This window comes from Poecile atricapillus, chromosome 3 (genome assembly GCF_030490865.1).
Source record: "Poecile atricapillus isolate bPoeAtr1 chromosome 3, bPoeAtr1.hap1, whole genome shotgun sequence".
In the NCBI taxonomy this organism is placed as follows: Eukaryota; Metazoa; Chordata; class Aves; order Passeriformes; family Paridae; genus Poecile; species Poecile atricapillus.
This window is the reverse complement of record NC_081251.1, coordinates 22,308,376-22,328,421: the sequence shown is the minus strand read 5'-3', so window position 1 is coordinate 22,328,421 and position 20,046 is coordinate 22,308,376. Positions and strand designations below refer to the sequence as shown.

General features: G+C 33.9%; 1 protein-coding gene across 1 annotated transcript in view; it reads left to right on the top strand.

Moving 5' to 3' along the window:
- The window catches only part of CSMD1 (CUB and Sushi multiple domains 1), a 1,087,660-nt gene that overhangs the window by 765,712 nt on the left and 301,902 nt on the right, over positions 1 to 20,046 (top strand). The window lies entirely within an intron of this gene.

The window sequence follows — 20,046 nt, the reverse complement described above, 5'->3', positions numbered from 1 at the left end:
ATAGTCCCAGGTTTTAGCCAACTATATGAAGATTATTCATAACATACTATTTAAACATTTAACTAACATTTTTAGTTAAATGTTTTTCTAAGAGTTATTTGACTTTTTCTGAGCAACATAGAAATCTAAATTTGAGTCTTCTCTTGTTCAAAGGAATTCCTGCTTATTATGAAGAGTTTCTTCCCTAATCATTTATTTGTTTCCTCTTGATCCCACTATTGTAGCTTTTGATCGGCATCCTACTGAGTCATTTATTAGACTTTTAGTACTTGGAAATACAACTTTATGGTGCTCTTCTGACTGTGTCAAGTACATGCTGTAACCATTGTTTTAGTTCTTCTGTTATGCAGTTTCTCGGCTTTCTAGAGTCAGTTACTTTGAAGTCTTTTGATGCGTTCTCTTTACTCTTTCTTACTGTTTGTACAGTCTTGTTAGATTATGTACTAACCATGCCTCTATCCCATGCTGTTTCAATTCCTTCTCCAGACTGTGGATACTTACTGCCTTGGATTTCCTGCTGCTTTTACTATTTCATGGTAACATTGCAAGGGCTCCATTTTTCAGCCCTGGTGTCTTTTGGATGGCAAGATTTGTTGCATTATTTCATTGTTGCTTCAGCAAAGATACCTAATTTTGCCCAATACTTTCCTGAGGTTCCTTATTGCAGTATAGTAATTGTGCTATGGGCTGCAATATTGCTAAGTTCAATGATCTGGTAAATAAAGACTGGTTCCAAATTACAGGGTTTTTTTTTGAAGGAAGCATTTTCTGCACCATACAAAGCACAGATATATTAATTATTTGCTTAAGCCTAGGAACTTCATTCTGTACAAAGTAAAAGTTATTCACTACAATTGCCACAACTAAAGACATTGAAATTACTTGTAGTGAGAGTGGGAAACTTCACATACAATTTTATGTGTCTGAGCTCTCTGGTATTTGTATAAAGTTGGATTATGCCTCAATATGTTGGTATAAAAATATGTTAGCATAAAATGGTAATTCTGATCAATTGCCTTTCAAAGCACATAGCTGAGGAACTTCAAGACAACATTTTTATTCCGGAAATCTTTGCCCAGTTCACACCTGAGGAATTCACATACTGTTACAATGGATTTTGAGATAATTTATTTTAAGATAATTCCTTCTTGCAATATGCTCTAAAAGAGCAGTCTAACTAGGTAACATATGATAATATCCAGGGATTTTGAGTAAGATTATCGTGCTGATTCATGGATTGTTTCAAAAGTTTGTGGTAGCTCAGATACAATCTTTTATTGACACTGGTCTTCCATGTAAGTATATTATGCATATATAATTCTCTGCAATAAATTCAGAGCCTGTGTTTAGTTCAATTAGGAGGCTTAATATTAGAGTGGTATTTTTGAAAATATGCCCTTAAATTGTTCATTTCTTCAAAGTTTCGTTTTAGACAAAGCTCCTGTCCCTCCAACACATGAAAGAAGAACCTGCAGTGTAACTATACTCTGACTGGGGAAGAATCTTTTGCTGAGCACCAGATAACTCATCCCTAAGAGATTATTACCATAACCCTAACAAAATTGATTTTTATCTGTAGAATTTATCCTCTCTTACTCTATGTCAGTGTTTAAGTTGCAGACATCTTGAGGATAAAAAATATGTAGATCTAAGAACTACTTTTACTAAACTTTTGTGTATTCATGGCAATGTACAACTTCATGTTAGTGATTTATTCAATTACCATTTCACAATTATTAGGATTGATTTAATCGAGTGAAGGCCAGTCATTGTGAATTTAGGATTGCCTCATCTGTACATCTTGTGCCATCTAGATTGTACAAATACAGTAACACCTTTCTGAAAGAGCTATAGTCAGTAGAGTCAAAACAGTGCTTCACTTCCTCCTAAAGCAAAAGCAGTCCACTAGAGGCTGAGCAACTAAATCAATGCTGGACTTTGCTTGCTCTTACTGTATCAGAACCAAAGGGGATTTAGATATTGAAAATTTCAGACTGCAAGGTTTAGTATATACATGATGGTGTGGAAGAAAGCGTGCTACTTTAGATGAAGGATATCCCACACAGATTGAATGCGAAGGTTCCCATAATGTCCCATAATATGCTGAATGAAATAACATAACTTTGCACTGGGGTTATACCAGATTTAAGTAAAACTGTTGAAGAAAATGTCTTCTACATTAATAAGTCTATTTCTGAGACTGATCCTTTTGGTGAAACTGATGAACCCAAATCAAAATCACTTTCTATATTGAGTTTAGATGTCTCATTTGAGCATTAATTACAAGAAATTTTGACTCTTGTTTTTTTCAAAAACAAGGGGGGTAATGATGGAAGACAGATGCATGGGATCAATATTCATCTCATGATGAAAGCATCCAAGCACAAATTTCCTGCTACTCAGAAAAGCACTGTGTTTCCTGGCTGGCAAGAAAACTAATTGAAGGAGCCTTCTTAATGGCTCTAGTATTATTTCCTGTGGTATTTGCTTTATTTTTCTCAGGCATTCTAAACATTAAGTGCTAAAAACCACCAAACACTCAATTTTTTTCCTTCATAAGGTCATTGTCACAAATAAAGGCTGACAGTTATTATTTCTTATTACTTATTTTCCCTCTGACCTTCTTTCCATGCTGTTTTTGAGCAAAAGAGACTAACTACTGAGCCTTATCTGTCTTCAGTATCTCATATTTGCTTTCAGGATATCAGCTAGATTCACACTACTGAGATTTAGCTGTAGGGTGTGAATTTTATGAGACTCATATTGATCTAAGTATGACATATTGAGCTGGAAATGGCAGTTTAGGGGAAAAAACAACCAGAAAGACTTCTGGAAAGGAACTATAGAAGCATATGCATGAAAGAATGGAAAAGCTGAAGAAGGAGACTTAGTATATTTGCTGTGATATTTTCTTTGATTTTACAATAAGTCCTTAATTCAGGCAAGCAGTTGGAATGTATTAGATGATAATGCAGTGCTCAAGGCAAACAAAAGTTTCAGTATCCAAAAAAAGTGTCAACAAAAAACCAACAAACAAACCAAAAAACCAAACTTTTTAAGTGATCAAAATATTTTTTGTTAAACACAAAAAGATATGTCATTGTAAAAGTTTTAATGCATAAGTTTTCTCATGTTCTAATACTAGATTGAGGACCCTTTCAAAACAAAGCAAAATGTAATATCTTCACTGTGATATGTTTCTTCTGAATCTGCTTGGGTCAGAATTATATAAATCCATTATTGTGACTCTTTAGTTGAATACTCAATGCAGCAAAAGTATCTACCTTTCTTATAGATACACTTTTCCAGACTGTATTTCTGAAAATTTCATTATTTTTGTCTATGTCTTGCAAAACAAAAGGTTATTCCTCTTTTTTTCTTCCTTTATTTTATAGCTAAAACAGTCCCCTATCCAAAAAATAAACCCACTCCCCCACAAAAATGACTGCCTTTTTGTTTTCCAATTTTCAGTGATAGTCTTTCAAGATTAAAAAGTGGGGAAACAAAACTATAAAAAGCATGCACAGCTTCGCTTTCACTATTGGCATTTATTATCCAGCCACTGCCATATATTTACTTCACTTGTTGCTGCACGTTAGGTTTTTGCCTCCAGCTTTTTTCTTAGAGAATATTATTAGCTGCTCATACACTTTAAATTCCTCCACCATTTCCTTCCTCCCCTATGATTTGTCCTTTCATGTTGGTCTGCCTCAGTTTCTTCTTTTTTGCTGTTTTGATCTCTATCAATATATTTTTTCTGGTTTAGCTTTAATCTTTTCTTTATTTTCACTTTATATACTTTCAGAAAGCAAAAGATTTGTATGCAGTGTTCAAATGTAGAATCCTAATGTTTTTCTTCATTTAAATGGAACTTAAAAAATAAAAAAAGAATGGTCAGCTGAAATGTTAACTTTTAATTTTAACCAGAACAAAGCAATAATTTTTTTATTCATAGCTTCTTAATGTAATTAAAATACTATTCAGCATAACAATGTACCAGTTGGTGTTGTGACATATTATTCCACACACACAAAAAAAATCTACACTCAATTTCTTCGTAGTAAAAGGGATTCAGACAACTTTATTAAGCAGAGAATTAATTAGGCTTCCTCAGCCACTGTTGAATATACATTAAATATACCTAAATATGAGACTTTCTTTCCACATAGTATAGAATTCAAATCAATGTATTTGTTATTACTGCTGAACATATATGCACATGCAAATAAACACTGGAATCTTTTGCTTGCACAATACAAATATATAAATAGAGCAACAAGAAATCATTACTATTGTCTCATTTAATTCAGGTTTGGTTTTTTTCTGACAGGAAGTACTCCTTACAGATTTGCATCAAATGAGAACATTTTGGCACTCTGTTAATAAAATCCTACAATTAAATCTCCACTTAGTTTTCTTGCCTTTTTTGTTCTACAAAGTTATTTGTAATTCCCTTGATAAGAACTACTAGGTTTTTCACTGTTAAATTTTCATCTTTGTAAATTAAAAGTATCAAGGTTTTCATGTAGACATTTTTCCCATTTTTCCTTGAGTGTCTGCAACTAATGATAATATATCATACCTGAAAAATGTCCTTTAATATTTTGCTCATATTCCTTTTTTTCCCCTGTGCATTATTTTCATTTTGCAAGTATTCTGCATAAAGTATCTTTGTACAGATTCTGTACAACCTGATGGGGTTGGTAATGAGGATGCCATAAACCCACATTTACTGCACAGGGAGGAGGCAAGTGCTACAGAATATTTTACGCTCCTATAGTTTTTTGTTACCTCACAAAACACATTCATTTATGTTGCCTTGGAACATGAGCGGCCGGTGTTCTTTCTCTGTGTTTCTCACCATTTATCTTCACTTGCAGATAATTTTTTAGGTAAATATAAGAAAAAAAATAGCTTAACCTAAAAATACTAGTATTTTCTGATAATTATTACTATCCCAATTACTTTGCTTTGGCACTACTATAGGTTTGGTGTTGGTATCATAGTAAATAGAAACCCACGAGTATTTACATAATACATTTTTTAGGACTTCATTTAATGACCTCACTTTGTTGTAATACTAAACAGAAGCCTCATATTTTTGAGTAAAGAACTACTGTACAGAGTAATAAATGGAGGACCAAATTATTAGTAAGATGTGAGAATTGCATATTTCAGAAAAAATATTGTTAAATGGGGAAGATAGATGTAATTCTATGTATTGGAATTTTTACTTAGTCTTGAACTATAAGAGGCTTTGTAGTAAGTTATGATAGAATGAAAAGGTTTTCAAAGTGTCACGTGGCAAATTAGCCCTACAGAGGCTGATTTGATAGCTGAGATAGCATTGGAAAAGCAAACTTCAAGGGCGCCTCCATAATTTAAAGCGTTTAAGTGCACTGCCTAAATTAATTTTTACTTCCTTAGGGTTTTTTTATTGTCAAAGTGAACTCCTCAAATGGTATTGTAGCCCATTTAAGGTGAAATTTTTCTTGTGGCTTTCATTAAGTAAAGAAAAGCTGGAATGTTCAATGCTTAATGTGACATGTGGACAATGAATTCATAAATGTAAAATATGTATTATATATATATATATATGTTTGAAAGGGTTCTAATGTCTAAAAAAGTAATGTTTTTAAATTTTGGAAATTTGAATTAAGAATTTTGATGGGAGTTGTTTAGAAAACACAAAATGGCAGAAAAATTTGATGCTACTTTAATGTTAACAGAGACAAAAGCTTCAGTCTTAAAGTGTGATCTCATCAAGAATCAAGGCAGGCAGGCATTAATACACCTGCTGTATATTGTGAAAGGATTAACATAGATTAACATGATGATTTGTCAGTTACTTGATCCAAGAAAGATGTGGATAGACTTGTAAGTTAGAAAAAAAAGCAATGGTTCAGTACTTGGTGGATTTAGAAAAATAATTAAGAAGCACCACCATAGCCAAACCTAAGAACCTTTTCCTTACTGTTCTCAGCTTCAGTTGACCTGCTGTGAGCATTGAGTATTTGAGCACTGATTTGATCAACAGTATAGGTAAAAGGCTCTTTACACAATCTTTTAAACACAGCTTTCAATTTAGCAGGTAATGTTTAAAACCCCTTGGAGTTTATGAGCCTTAGGGTCTATATCAGTCAGTCACATGTCTATGTGTAAGTCCTTTTATTAAGAATTCTAACTTGTTTAATAGCTAATCCTTGCAACAGTATGTAGAACAAAAGTTTAACTACCCTTTTAAAATATGCCCTTATATGTTTCTAAAAATATAACCCATAAAGTTAAAAGTGAAAATAGGCTTTACACATCAGATCTACAAGTGCTAAATGCTAATTTACTGTACTAGAAAATAATAAGTGCTTGTTTATCACATCTTCAGTCATTACTCTGCCTCTGCAGAATTTTTTTTGCATTAAATCCCTGTTTTCATTAGCAAGTAACCTATTTAATATTTTTATTTTTTCTCATTCCTCATATTTTCCAATAATGTTATGAGATAGATCTTGCAGGGAAAATGCTGAGCTCCATTACCGTGTCATTTCTGCATCCAGGGGAAGAATGGCTTAGACAGAGATTGTCAGGTTGGCCAGACTTTTTCATGCAGCAATCATCTCAACATTTTACTATTAATTTATTTAATAGTTGTTATCAGTATTTCAGGCTCACTGAAAAGGTAAAAAGTGAAGAGTTCTTCTGTAAAGAGACCATAGAAGAGTGCTGGCTAGAGGGCCAGGAACCCTGTATTTTTCTGTGCTGTCACACTGCCTTCATGATGGAATTGAGCAGTATAAACCAGTTCCTGAAACACTGTTTAATCATAATGTCACAAAAGAAGAACAATTTCACAAAGCCAGAGGAGAGTACATTCATATCATAAATGCAAATGAAGCAAAAGATATAATGCCACTGCAGGTTTGCTTCCTATTCTTGTTAAGATTTTGGATTTATTTATTTATGCCAGATGTGTTGCATATTTATTTTTTTTTTAAGACTTTATGCCTTAAACTGAATAGTTTATCTCTGTATAATTTTTTGATTATAGGCCTGGCTATTTTATTTTCGTGTTTCCAGGAAAAAGTAGATATCTTCACAGAATCACAGAATCATTGAATATTGTCAGTAAGAAGGGATCCCCAAGGATCCAACTCCCAGCTCTGCTCAACACCATCCCCAAGAGTGACACCAGCTGCCCAAGGGCACTGTCTAAATGCTTCTTTAGCTCTGTCAGGCTTGGTGCTGTGACCACTTCCCTGGGGAGCCTGTTCCAGTCTCCAACCACCCTGTGGGTGAGGAACATCTTCCTGATACCCAACTTCAGGCCATTCCCTCAGGTCCTGTCACTGTCACCACAGAGAAGAGATCAGTGCCTGCCCCTCCTCCTCCCCTCACAAGAAGCTGTAACTGCAGTGAGGTCTCCCCTCAGTCTCCTCCAGGCTGAACAGACCAAGTGCCCTCAGCTGCTCCTCATACGGCTTCCCCTCAAGGCCCTTCACCATCTTTGTTGTCCTCCTTTGGACTCTCTCTAATAGATTACTATATTTTTTACATTGTGGTGTCCAAAATGGCACACAGTATTCAAGGTGAAGCCTCATCCATGCAGAGCAGAGAGGAATGATTGGGCAGAAGAATCTCCCTTTTCAAAATTTTAAATGTGATGACCCTGTGTGGATTTTATACATTAGATGTGATCTGAGTCAGAATAAATTGGTGATATTGCAGAAATTGTACCTTCACATAGATCAGGAGGAGCTTAGTCAAATTCTCTGTGGAAAAAAAGAAGAGATTTTTGATCAGGTTCTTGGAAATAAAGCAAAAATAAATTAAAATAAAAATTAACAAATATCAGTAGGAAATCTTAGTGTGATTCTATACTAATTATGATTCTTGTTTTCTGCATTTTTATTGTTTGAAGAGAAAACTGGTTGTTGTATTTATGATATTTGGTTAAATGAAAAGTAGTGTTATTTGCTATATGGTAGAATTTCAGTAAATTCATAAGTAAAAACAAATCTGTGTTCAAAAATATTCCAACATTTTTTTGGAATTCCAGCATTATTTTTTCCAATGTTGCATGCATTTCAAGGAGACATGTACTGTCTCCATTAAGTGTGTACTGGTATATAGTGTTAATTTTATACATAAATACAATATGGCAAGTCCTAATTATTCAAAGAATCATGGAATCATTTAGATTTGAAAAGACCTTTAAGATCTTTAAGTCCAACCATTAACCCAGCACTGCCAAGCCTACCCCTAATCCATGTCTCTAAGCACCACATCTACACATCTTTAAATGCCTCCAGGAATGCTAATTCGACCACATGTCTGGGCAGCCTGGTCAAATCCTCACCCTTTCAGTGAAAGAATTTTTCCTAATATTCAATCAAAATCTCACCTGGCACAACTTGAGGCCTTTTCTTCTTGTACTATGGCTTGTTACCTGGGAGATCAACCCCCATCTGGCCACAACTTCCTTTCAAGTAGTTGTAGAGAGTGATAAGGTCTCCTCTGAGCCTCATTTTATCCAGACTAAACAACTCCAGCTCCCTCAGCCATTCCTCATTAGATGTTGACACATGTAATGACAAGTAATAACCTTTGTGCATGACAAAATTTCTTAAAATTTACTGCTAGTTTCTTTTATATAAAAGCTATATGCAATGGAGGAATCTAAAATGTTGTATGAAATTTCACATCCGATCAAATTATCTTTTCAAAAAAAACCTGACAGTTGAGATAAAACAAATTCAATAATAAATCTCAATTTTTTAAAGATCATAGATGAATTACCTCTTATTTAATAATTGGAGTCTATTTTCTTTCACTTTCCATTTAATGAACTCTATTGATTTAAAGGATAAACAAGGTCTATTTTGTTAAAACATTTTTAGTGTTTTTTATTAATTGTATAGTGTAGCCTAAAACTCATGTATTTCCCAGCTTGTTTTATTAGTCTCTGGGTGCTCAGGTACACAGACTTTAATCAGTGTTTATATCACAAAACAATATACTGATTTGGTCTTCAGAGAAGTGGGGCATCCTCTTCTTGATTACCAGTTGTAAATTGTTTAAGTGGTTAATGTATCTGCCTGAAACTGTTCCCACATTTGTGCCCTCAAAAGCCTTTTCTTTGCCTGTTTCATCATGCCTTAGAGCTGTATGGTAACACCTCTATTGTATTAAAGGAAGCAGAATATTAAGATCTGTGTAGTAGTTCCTCTGATGCACATAGGAGGGAACCACTGGACAAGTTCCTACCTTAGGAAAGGTGCATGGTGAAGAAGCTTCTTTTCCAGGACATGGGATTTTTTTCATTTAATTAATTTCTTACAATTGTCTTGCTGAGAAAAGGGAAAATAGAGCCTTAAGCATCTCTGGCAGTTTACTGTGTAAAAATTAAAATCACAGTGGGGGTCATTATGCCTTTTGAGATTTTCATGCCTTTTCATGCCAGAAAAAAGAAGCACCTGTTATGATGATCATCCCTTTCCTTTTGAGATGACAGGTAAGAAGACAGATTTCACAGCATGGTTTTCCTCTTCATCCCCATCAGTGGTAACTTTCCTCATTACAACTAAAGGAAATATTTTTAACCTAGTGCCAAGCTTAGTAATTTAAATAAGTTATCACTGGAACATAATTTGCTTACTGATATTTCTGAAATATGTGTAAGCAAAGACCTATGCACCATGGTACTCAGGACTGAAGTGAGGCATAAACAGAAGTCTCACTGCAAGAATGAGAGGTCGGTCGCTCTAGTTGCTATGAAAATTTAAACTGGAGACCAGCTATTGAGAGAATTTCACCTTTTTGCCTGAGGAAGAAAACTTGGGAGAAGTTTATTCATTGCTAAGCAGTTCTCATTTTAAATTTGGTATTGAAATGGGTGGAAGATGATGAAAAATTATGTAAAATGTGAAGTTTGAAGCTGTGAAAATTTATATTTCTTTCTGGACTCCAAGATTGAGTCTTCTCTTATCGCTGTCCTATTTTGCACAGCACAAGACCTCTCTTTTGATGGAGTTCACAGACTGTGATGGAGAGTTTCGTCCATGCAGATTTTAGCCTCTCTGCAGATGTCATTCTTCTAAGCAGTGTTCTCCATAGTTATTGATTAGCATAAGTACCTGGCAACAAATACAAGTGAAGAAGATAAGAAAATCTAATTTATTTATTTATTCAATCAATATCCAGAAGTCTCTAGAAGGAAAATCTAGGGATTTTAAGATGAAAAACACATTGTCTGTTTAGCAGCTTTCTTAACTTCACAGGTACATCTTGCAGAAACTTGCATCTGCAGAGCATGACCAGAATCTCAGCAGGTGGGAAAATGAAAGGGAGATAGGGCAAGATCCAAGTAGCGCCTCCAGTTGTCCTAAGAGAATAAATTAGGCTATGCTTACATTAGCATTAGCAGTACAGTGCACCACAAGCAGCTTTATACTGCAAAACAATTAATGAGTGCTAAGGGCATGAGGTTCGCACTGTGTATATTTCAGAGGTTTTTTCTGTGGTCTGTTTCTGCTTTAGACTGAATGCCCAATACTGGCTGGAGAGCATCCTCCATCTTACTTTTATGTAAAAAGAGATGAACCTATCTGCTTTGAGACTGCTCTGTGATGCAAATCAAAGCACAGTAAGAGCAGATGACTGGAGATTGTTTCTGAAGTGCACCCTTGATCAAAGCCTTGAAGTGAATGTATTTTTAATCTCCTGGTACAACCATCATAACACACAGAAAAGCCTGACATTTGCAGACACTTTTTACATGCAGGATTTTATTGGGTCAACGGACAAACAAATGAAGACTCAGAAATGTCCTTTTAAGATTTTATATTATCTTCATGAAATTCAAATACAAATCCCACGCAACAAAGTAGTTTCAGAACCTGCTTTATTCAGGACATTGCCTATAATGAATATATTCTTGCTACCCCCTAGTTGTTTGTTGGTTCATTTAGTTGTTTTTTTTTCCAAGGCAAAAAAGGCATTTAGGTAGAGAATGCACATTGGCAGAGTATATGTGTCATGCTTTAATTCAGTCTTTCACACTATTAACATAATTCTTAGTATTGTTCTGTGTTATCAGACTGTTAACAGCATTCTAAATGATCATTCTTTTTATTTGTAACTTTTGAAGTATTTTATGTAATAAGGTGATTGTAAAGAGACTTACAGGTATATTATATTTGCCTTACAGTATCTTTCAGAAAAAGGTATTGCGTGCATGCTATTACATATATACAAATCTATGTGTAGAAAACGAAATGCTTAATCATTTTTTTTCTACATTATCCAGTTATTAACTCTGTCGAATTAGCAGCCTTTCTGCTCTGATGTTATCTAAATATGTGTTCATTTTTTCATCAAACAACTATAATTAAGGAAAGCTGCACAGTAATTCCTGAAAATCTGCCCTGAAACAGATATCTCACTGCCAGTCTGAATAACTCTTTTAACTATATTTAAAACAGTGAGAGATCAATTACCTGAAGCACCTTTAGACACAAATGGGTAAAGATCCACATTCAGATGTTTTAGAGCACATTTCAATTACTGCAACACAGACTTCTTAACCTTAAGTAATCCTTCTTGGCCTCCAGCTTCTGCGTCAGTAAATTGTGGACCTCTCACAGTTTCTGTATCTCCAGGCAATGTGAGGATTTTTCCTTACACTTTCAAATTATTTCAAATGGTTACACTAGTCAACTGTTTAGATTTATACTGAATTCCAGCTCTAGTACTGATTTATGCAACAAATTTCTATTTACTTAAAAAAATTATTTTTTTTTCCTTCTAAAAATGAGATTTAAAAAATTGCTTTACAGATCTTTTGGACATGTCTCATTTCAGTGCAATTATTTGAGTTTGAACAATATCCATACATCTACAATTACAAGAAGAATCAGAAGGACAATCCAGGGAACCATAGACCTGTCAGTGTGACCTTGGTACCAGGAAAGTTTATGGAGCAGATCATCTTGAGTGCTATAACACAGCACTGACAGAACAGGGGTTTATGAAGGGCAGGTCCTGCTTAACCAACCTGCTCTCCTTTTTTGGCAAGGTGGTAGTAGATGAGGGAAAGACTGTGGATATTTTTTATCCAGCCTTTGACACAATCTTCCACAGCATTCTCCTGGAGAAACTCACTGCTCATGGCTTGGATGGGTATGCTCTTTCCCGGGAGAAAAACTTGCTTGATGTCTGGGCCCAAAGTGATTTGAACTAAAACCAGTTGGTGGCCAGTCATTAGTGTTTCCCAGGACTCTGTATTGGGGGTGGTCCTGTTTAATAGCCTTATCAACAATATGGATGAGGGGATTGAGTGCACCCTCAGACAGTTTGCGGATGGCATCAAGTAGGGTGGAAGTGTTGGTCTGCTGTGGGGTAGGAAAGATCTATCTAGAAAGATCTACCCTAGAAAGACCTGGGGTTTGTCCACATCTAGAGGGATCTGGACCAGCTGGATTAATGAACTAAGGACAACTGCATGAGGTACAAGGTGAAGTGCCAGGTTCTACCCTTGGTTCACAAAGCCCAATGTAATACTACAGCTTGGGGGCAGAGTGTCAGGAAAGCTGCCTGGCAGCAAAGGAGCTGGGGGTTCTGGTAGGCAGCTGGCTGAGCATGACCCAACATATGCCCAGGTGGCCAGGAAGGCAGTGACATTCTGGCCTGTGTCGGCAGTAGTGTGGCCAGCAGGAGCAGGGCAGGGATTGTCCCCCTGTACTGGGCACTGCTGAGGCCACACCTGGAGTGCTGTGTCCAGTTCTGGGCCCCTCACTGTGAGAAAGACACTGAGGGGCTGGAGCGAGTCCAGGGAAGGGCAGCGGAGCTGGGGAAGGGTCTGGGGCACGAGTCCTGTGAGGAGCAGCTGAGGGAGCTGGGGGTGTTCAGCCTGGAGAAGACTAAGACTTACTCTCCAAGTACCTGAAAGGAAGTTGTAGCAAGATGGGGGTCAATACTTTCTGCCATATCTGAAGGGAAGGGACAAGAGGAAATTACCTGAAGTTGTAACAGGGAAGGTGTAGTTTAGATATTAAAAAAAAAAAAAAAAAAAAAAAAAAAAATCACTTCAAGGGTGTTTAGGATTTAGAATAAGTTGCCCAGGAACGTGGTAGAGTCTGGAAGTGTTCAAGAGGTGCCAGGATGTGGCACCCGGGGATGTTGTTTTTAGGGTGATTATTTAGGGGTTGGTGCTAGACAACATAACTGTTGTACTAAGTGACCTCGAGAAACACTTGTGTGGTCATTTTTACTTGGTTACTTCTTTTCTTTTGTCACTTTATGAGTTCTGTGGATTTGCCAACCATATCTGTCTCTGAATTCTTGTTTCAAAGATAATCACTGAAGAATTCTTTTATAAACTTGTATGAGCACTTTAGCTTTGAAACATTTTGGATTGCATCTATGTTGGTAAGGGACTATGTTTTCAATATAATTAGTTTTAATCTATTTTTTTTTTTAATTAGGAAAATCAAAATACAGTTCCTGAATTTGGTTTACAATAATGTGGTAAAATAATGAGTGAGGTGGCATTTTTATTACCGTGCTAGTTTTATGGTATTAGCGATTAGTATAATCACTTGAAATATAATAAGCTTTATAATTCTAGCTGTACCTACACTGAGCCAGGGAATGGATCAGATTACTTTCAGAGGTCACTTGCAACCTAAATAATTCTCCGATTAATCAAAGTTATTTCAACATTGGGAATATTTTATGTGTTCATATATGTATTTCTCTGGTACTAGACATTCACTTCCGCTCCATCTGACATAGGACTGATAACTATGTTGGTGGCATTTAAAGTATAACAGTGTTTATAGACAATTTTAAAGAAATTGGAGCTTTCCATTTAAGCCTTGTGTAATGCTAATTATAATTCCTGGAGGTATGTGATTATATGAACAGAAGTTTGAAAAAGAAGGGCCAGAAAAAAGTATTTTTTACAAGTTTTAAGAAAATTTTACAATAAAAGAATGATATTATACATGAACTGTAATTCTTCCTTGTAAATATCTCACTGAGTTTATCACTAGTATTTGGACTTAATTGTGTCTGGTCTTTTCCTTGCTCAAACAGTTAAGAAATGAGTACTTAAAAATCAAGAATATATTTAAAATAATAAATTAATATTTTTATTCTAGAAAGTCATTTTATTCTAGAAAGTTATTCTAGAAATACATTAGAGTAATTCAAATTATTTAATATTCACAAACACAAAGAATAATAAGGTCCATTTATTTTTAAAAATATATGATAGCTTTAATAGACATGAGTAATAGTTATAGATATGGATTGAATATTTAAATATTGTATTCAGCTTTTATTTCAAGTTCACTTTTGGACAGCTTCATCACATGGGGATCAAAGATTTGTGTAGTGTTTTTGACCCTTCTAATGTTGCTCCAACATATCATTTTATTGTGAATAACTAAATGTCAGTTTGAAATATAATTAATTCACTTCACTTTCAAGAAATACCCTGCCTTCCTCTTGTGCTTGAATAAGACACAGAAAAAAATTCTAATATTGAAGATATAGTCATAGCTGTCAACCATTAGGGCAGTGATCTACTACTGTTACTACTACGACTATTATTTTCTTTATTGAGATTTGTACATGTTAGTGTCTAAAAACTTTCAAAATTATACAGATCAAGTTTTTACTTTTTTTCCCCCACTTTTCTGTGGCATTAGAATTCAGAGAACCTGTAGTTTGTTTCACAAAATAGTGATTGAAATTCAAAAATCCTGAGGAAATCTTCATTGGAGTTGTAAGCTGAATCCTAGTGTCTCCACCTGAGACAGGAAACAAAGCACTCTGTATATGCCTTGTAATTCATGGAAATCTACTGGCAGCTATTGACTGGTGGAATTTGAATCAGATTCAATGAAACAAACAGAAAAAAAAAATGGATATTACTGACACTCAGAATACTGATCTCTCTGACAAAAGTACAACTTTTTTGGTGCAGTGTATAAATGCTAATATCACAGTCCAAAGGTCCCCAATGAGCCATAATGGCAGAATTAATCTCCATGAGACATTTTCTCAGACTTTCTACATATTCATATTTGCCCTTGGTTCATGTTTTTAGATTATCTTTGCAATCACAGAATGAAAAATCTTTTTAATAAAAAGAGAGAAGTGCTACTCTGTACAGAAAGAGACAAAAAAAATTCTACAACAAATGTTTTGATTGTAGCACTTTGATTGTAGTATTTTATAATAATGATTGACAGTTTGTAGTAACAGAAACAAAATTGATATATGCTTGTGCTATGATTTTCTAGATAATACAGAATATATTGGAAAATTAAGAAATATTTTATGCTGCCATTTCACACCTTTTTTTTTTTTCTGTGATATGTGTTTCTATGATGTATTTTCCTTAGGAAAAAAATGTTTAAGTTAAATAGAACACCTCATATATTAGCATAAGAAAGACAAAATTGTTCTTTTTGCAGATGCCAGATTGTCTCCAGATTCAAATGTATTTTCATATAAAGTAATATGAAAAACTCCTAAAGAATTAATATGCCAGTAAAGATTTTATTGAAATTATTAGAATATATCTTACTCTCTAAACCTGTCATAGCCTTTTTATGGAGGCACACTATATCCAGATGTAATTCAAGGGGTTTTTTTATTTAGCTAATAAAAATGTCTACCAAATAGACACTGATAGTGATAAGGAGAGAATAAAATAATTTGGAAATGACATTATAGATCTATATTTAGAATTAATAACATTAGGCTAGTCTCAAATGTATTTATTTTTTAGTATTGTTATCTAAATTTGTAATTCATAAAGAGCCTTGTTTTTTTTCTTTTAAAAAGTGATTAAAGGGCAGGAATATAAACAGAAGAAATCTTTTTTATGTCACATCTGCATTTTGAAATATTTCTTAAATAAATTATTACGTGTAAAAATTTCCTGTGATAGATAAGCAAATGTTGAACTTTTAATTAGTATCAGACATATTTTATTTCATTTCACTAAGTCTTACTGGCAGTTTATGTCTCTTAAGAACAGGGAAATGAGAGCTGCACAATAAGGCCATTTTATTAGCAGGTATTCAGTTCTTCCTTTAGTCACAAACTAACTCTTGGTTAAAGCAAGTAATAGTGGAAACCAAACAGAAAGAGAAAGAATTATGGAACTAAACAAAAAAAAATAACTTGACATTCACAATTTTCTCTATTTCTACTCCTTGTTTGTTTTACTAGTTTCTTTTTAATAAGTGTGTAAACAGTTATTTTCTCCTACCGGTAAGATACACATTCTTATAATTTCTTTATTCTTTGTTTAGTTGGATTTTAGGGAGATACAAAGGTTACATATTTATCAGAACTTTGTTGTGCTTGATCGAAATCAGGCACCAGTTCTGTTCTTTCAGAGACAAATTTGAATTATTTTCAGTTTTAATACTGACCAGCTTTGAAAATAATTGCATTGGTCTGCCTCCAGTTTTATTTTATCTTTTAAGAAGGGATAGAGATTAATTTGTGCACAGACTCCTATCTTTGCCAAAGATTTCATATTAGTGTCTTTGCTTTTACCTTTCTTGTGCAGCATATTGTACATTGTCATTAAGGCAGCTTGTAGAAGTTTTGCAGAGCAGAAAACCTGAAATGTAAAAAAAAAACAACCAACCAACCAACCAACCAACCAACCAACCAAAAAACCCTCAAAACTGCTTTGTGTTCAGTTTCCTGGTCACTTGTGGCTGTTGAACAAGAATTAAAATTCTCCTTATGTGCCATATTTCAGTTTACATGATACTTATGTATTTCCTGAAATCTATCACTTTTTAAGACATCTACTAGCCAAGCTATTCAAGTACTTAAGATAACAAAACTCCTTAAAAAAAAAAAAAATTACAGATTTATCATTTTAGTCCAAAAGCATTGTATTGTTGACATTACATCCATTCTATTTTGTCATATTCAGAAACACAAGCTGAGTACTTATATGATTCACACTTTTCCTTCACTTATATTTCTGAAAACTAAATAAAATCAACTATAAATATTTTTTAAAGGAAATAGTTTCTATTTGGTTGATATTTTTCTTGAAGATTCAGGTCAAATTGACACAGCTTTGCAGTTGAAGTCTTATAAATGTTGATTAAAGAGAAAAAATGACTTCCCATCTGTTGCAGACAGATGTATGCTCTTTTAAGGTGTCTTTTTCAGAGAGGTGACTGATGATTTGTGTTCAGCTAGTGCTCTATTATGACATCCAGATCCTCTTCTAGAGAGATGTTATCTGACTAGCTGTCACTCATTCTGTAACTGAGCAGTACATTGCACCTTTCAAAATGTAATGTCCTATTTAATGACACATTTCTTTTATTTTCTTTTTTTTTTCCTTGTAAGGCAATCTTTCCAATTTTTCAAGATCACTTTGCTTTCTAAACCTTTCTACAGTGTATTCACATTCCTTCCCAGTGTAGAAACTTGAATATTAACACACAGTTTAAAAAATGTTTAAATACTTAAAATCTGTAGTTAAAAACACCAACTCCAGATTGAATTTATGACAGTCATTAAGCTTTATTTTTTGTTGTTTTTTTTTTTTTTCCTGAAGAATCAGCAGTTAAGTAATCAGTTATTAGATATCTAACTCATCAAGAAGTTGGACCACTTCAGATGTGGTATCTATTGTGACTGAAACCATAAGGGTACACTGTCTCCAACTTGTTTTGTGTTTTAGACTTGAAACACAAAGTGAAAGTAATTATGTTTTAATAATTTAAGCTTTTTAGCTAGGATCTTAACCAAACTGCATTTCTCATCTAGCTGTGTTCTCTAATACAGCTTACAGTATTGGCATTGCCAGTTTATATATGGCAATGTCAATAATTTTGTTTCATGAGCAGTGTAGAGGTGGGTGGTGCAGGGCAAAGAAAACCAAAGAAAAGCAAAGATTTCATAAAAGAGATTAGCCAAAAGGAGTCCTCTACAAATGTAAATTTTTTATAACAGTTGTTTGGCTCAGGACACAAGTATATGTTAAATGCCTAAAGTCTTTACAAGTTAAATAACTAGACTAATTATTTAAAATATTAATTATTAAAAGGAATAAAGGGAAAGCGGTGATAAACATTTCAATAAGTGACAATAAAAACAAATAGAAATTAAATACAAAGATTAAGTAAAACTTGACTTTTGATTTTGGTTTTAATATAGTGAATTTTTTGTTGGTTTATATTTACAACATCTGGGAAAAACAGGAGCAGAAGTATATTAGGATAAATCAGCTATTCTGATAGATGGCATTAGCTAATATTTTATCATGAATTTTATTATCTGCTTATCACAAATGCCAAATTTGCCAAATGGTATAGATTTACAATAGAGGCAAGTGTGATAGTTCTTATTATAAAGCGTTAAGTCACATCTTAAACAAAAATATAAGTTTATACTTTCCCTCCACTTATTTCTTTCAACTTTTCATGCATTTTCATATCCAAATAATAGGTTACACAGGCAGATCAAGGACCATGACTATGGAATGAGTTTATGCATCTGTTTGTATGTATGCAAATAAAAGAAAAAATTAAGTAGCACATACTGATAATAGGAAAATTTATATTTTCAGATAATAAGTTTTTTAATGGAAAAATCAGGTACTGAAAGTTAATTTCAGCTTCCAAATGTTTTCAGTATGCCACAGCTAGCCAAAATGATTATGATTAAAAGTCCTCTTATTTTCAAAATGCAATCAATCATGTTGTGATAATTATGCTTATGGAATTCATTTAAAACATTTAAGCTATATAATCATGAAGAACAAGAACATATTGACATCTCATTTGGACGGAGCTTTTTAAAAGGTACACCTAGCTGTGTCTTAACTAAGACAAAGGAAAGAGGAAAAACAGTTTTGTGACTAAATGGCAGATTTTGGAGATAAAGGCCAGTTTACAGCTTCTCACATCAGATTAAAAAATGAACTGTGTAGTATGTTTCAAATATGTAGATAATAAGGAGGTTTTACTACAAAGATGGTACCATGATGTTGACTGTAAACTTGTTCTGCTACACAAATACAAGTAAGTAGTCATCACCGTTAATCACAGTACCCAGGAAATTCAAGTAAAGGTTAAGCAATATATATTAGAGAAATACAATAAAATTTCATTTTATAAGGTTGTATCTACTGTTATTTTTAGTATTCCTGATCACAAAATGGTAACTCAGTAAAAAGAAATCAAAATCTTGTACATGGACAAAGAGGAAACACACAGTATGTTTAAGTAAAGTCAAGAATTAATTGTTAGTATAATAGAGACCTTAACAGATAAATTCAATAAAAAATATTGGTATACATCTAATTTTTAGCAAAAAAGAATAGTTCATAGGGAAGTCTCAATATTTACTATATATCGTATATTTTATGTGTATTAGGTACCAGGTTGTTTTTTTTTTTCTCTGTTACCTAGAACCAGTTTTGTCCACTATATTTCTTGACCTGTGGAGAGTGGTTTATAGCTGTGTGGTGTATCTCCTGTAAATAAAAAAAATATCTCTTTCTAATGGAATAACAACTTGCTATAGCCATCTGTATACAATTATGGTTGTACTTTGCAAAGATAAACAAAATTAAACTAGCCATAGAGACCTAGTCATTAAGAGAAACCACCATCATAGAAATGAAGTAAAACAAGGCTGAAACTCCCCACAAGAAAAGTTCAGACAGGGAAAACCTGACAAACACCAGTCCTGAGGTCTTGAAAGTTCAGTGCAAATGCTGAGGCTTGATACTAGGAAGGGCAATACTACATTACAGCACTATCTTGTCACAAGATAGTGGGGAACCAAGGAAGAGCAGTGAAGTTTTTGCAATGGAGAATTAATTACTGACAGAGACTGACTGGGCATTCTAGTGGTGCTTGGGTGTATTGAGACTTATTAATATTGAGCTGTATTTAAACTTACTATGCATATAAGAAAACGTTCACAGTATAAATAAATGACTGGTTTAATGATATTTGCTTGTCTCAGAGCATATATTAAATGGGTGTA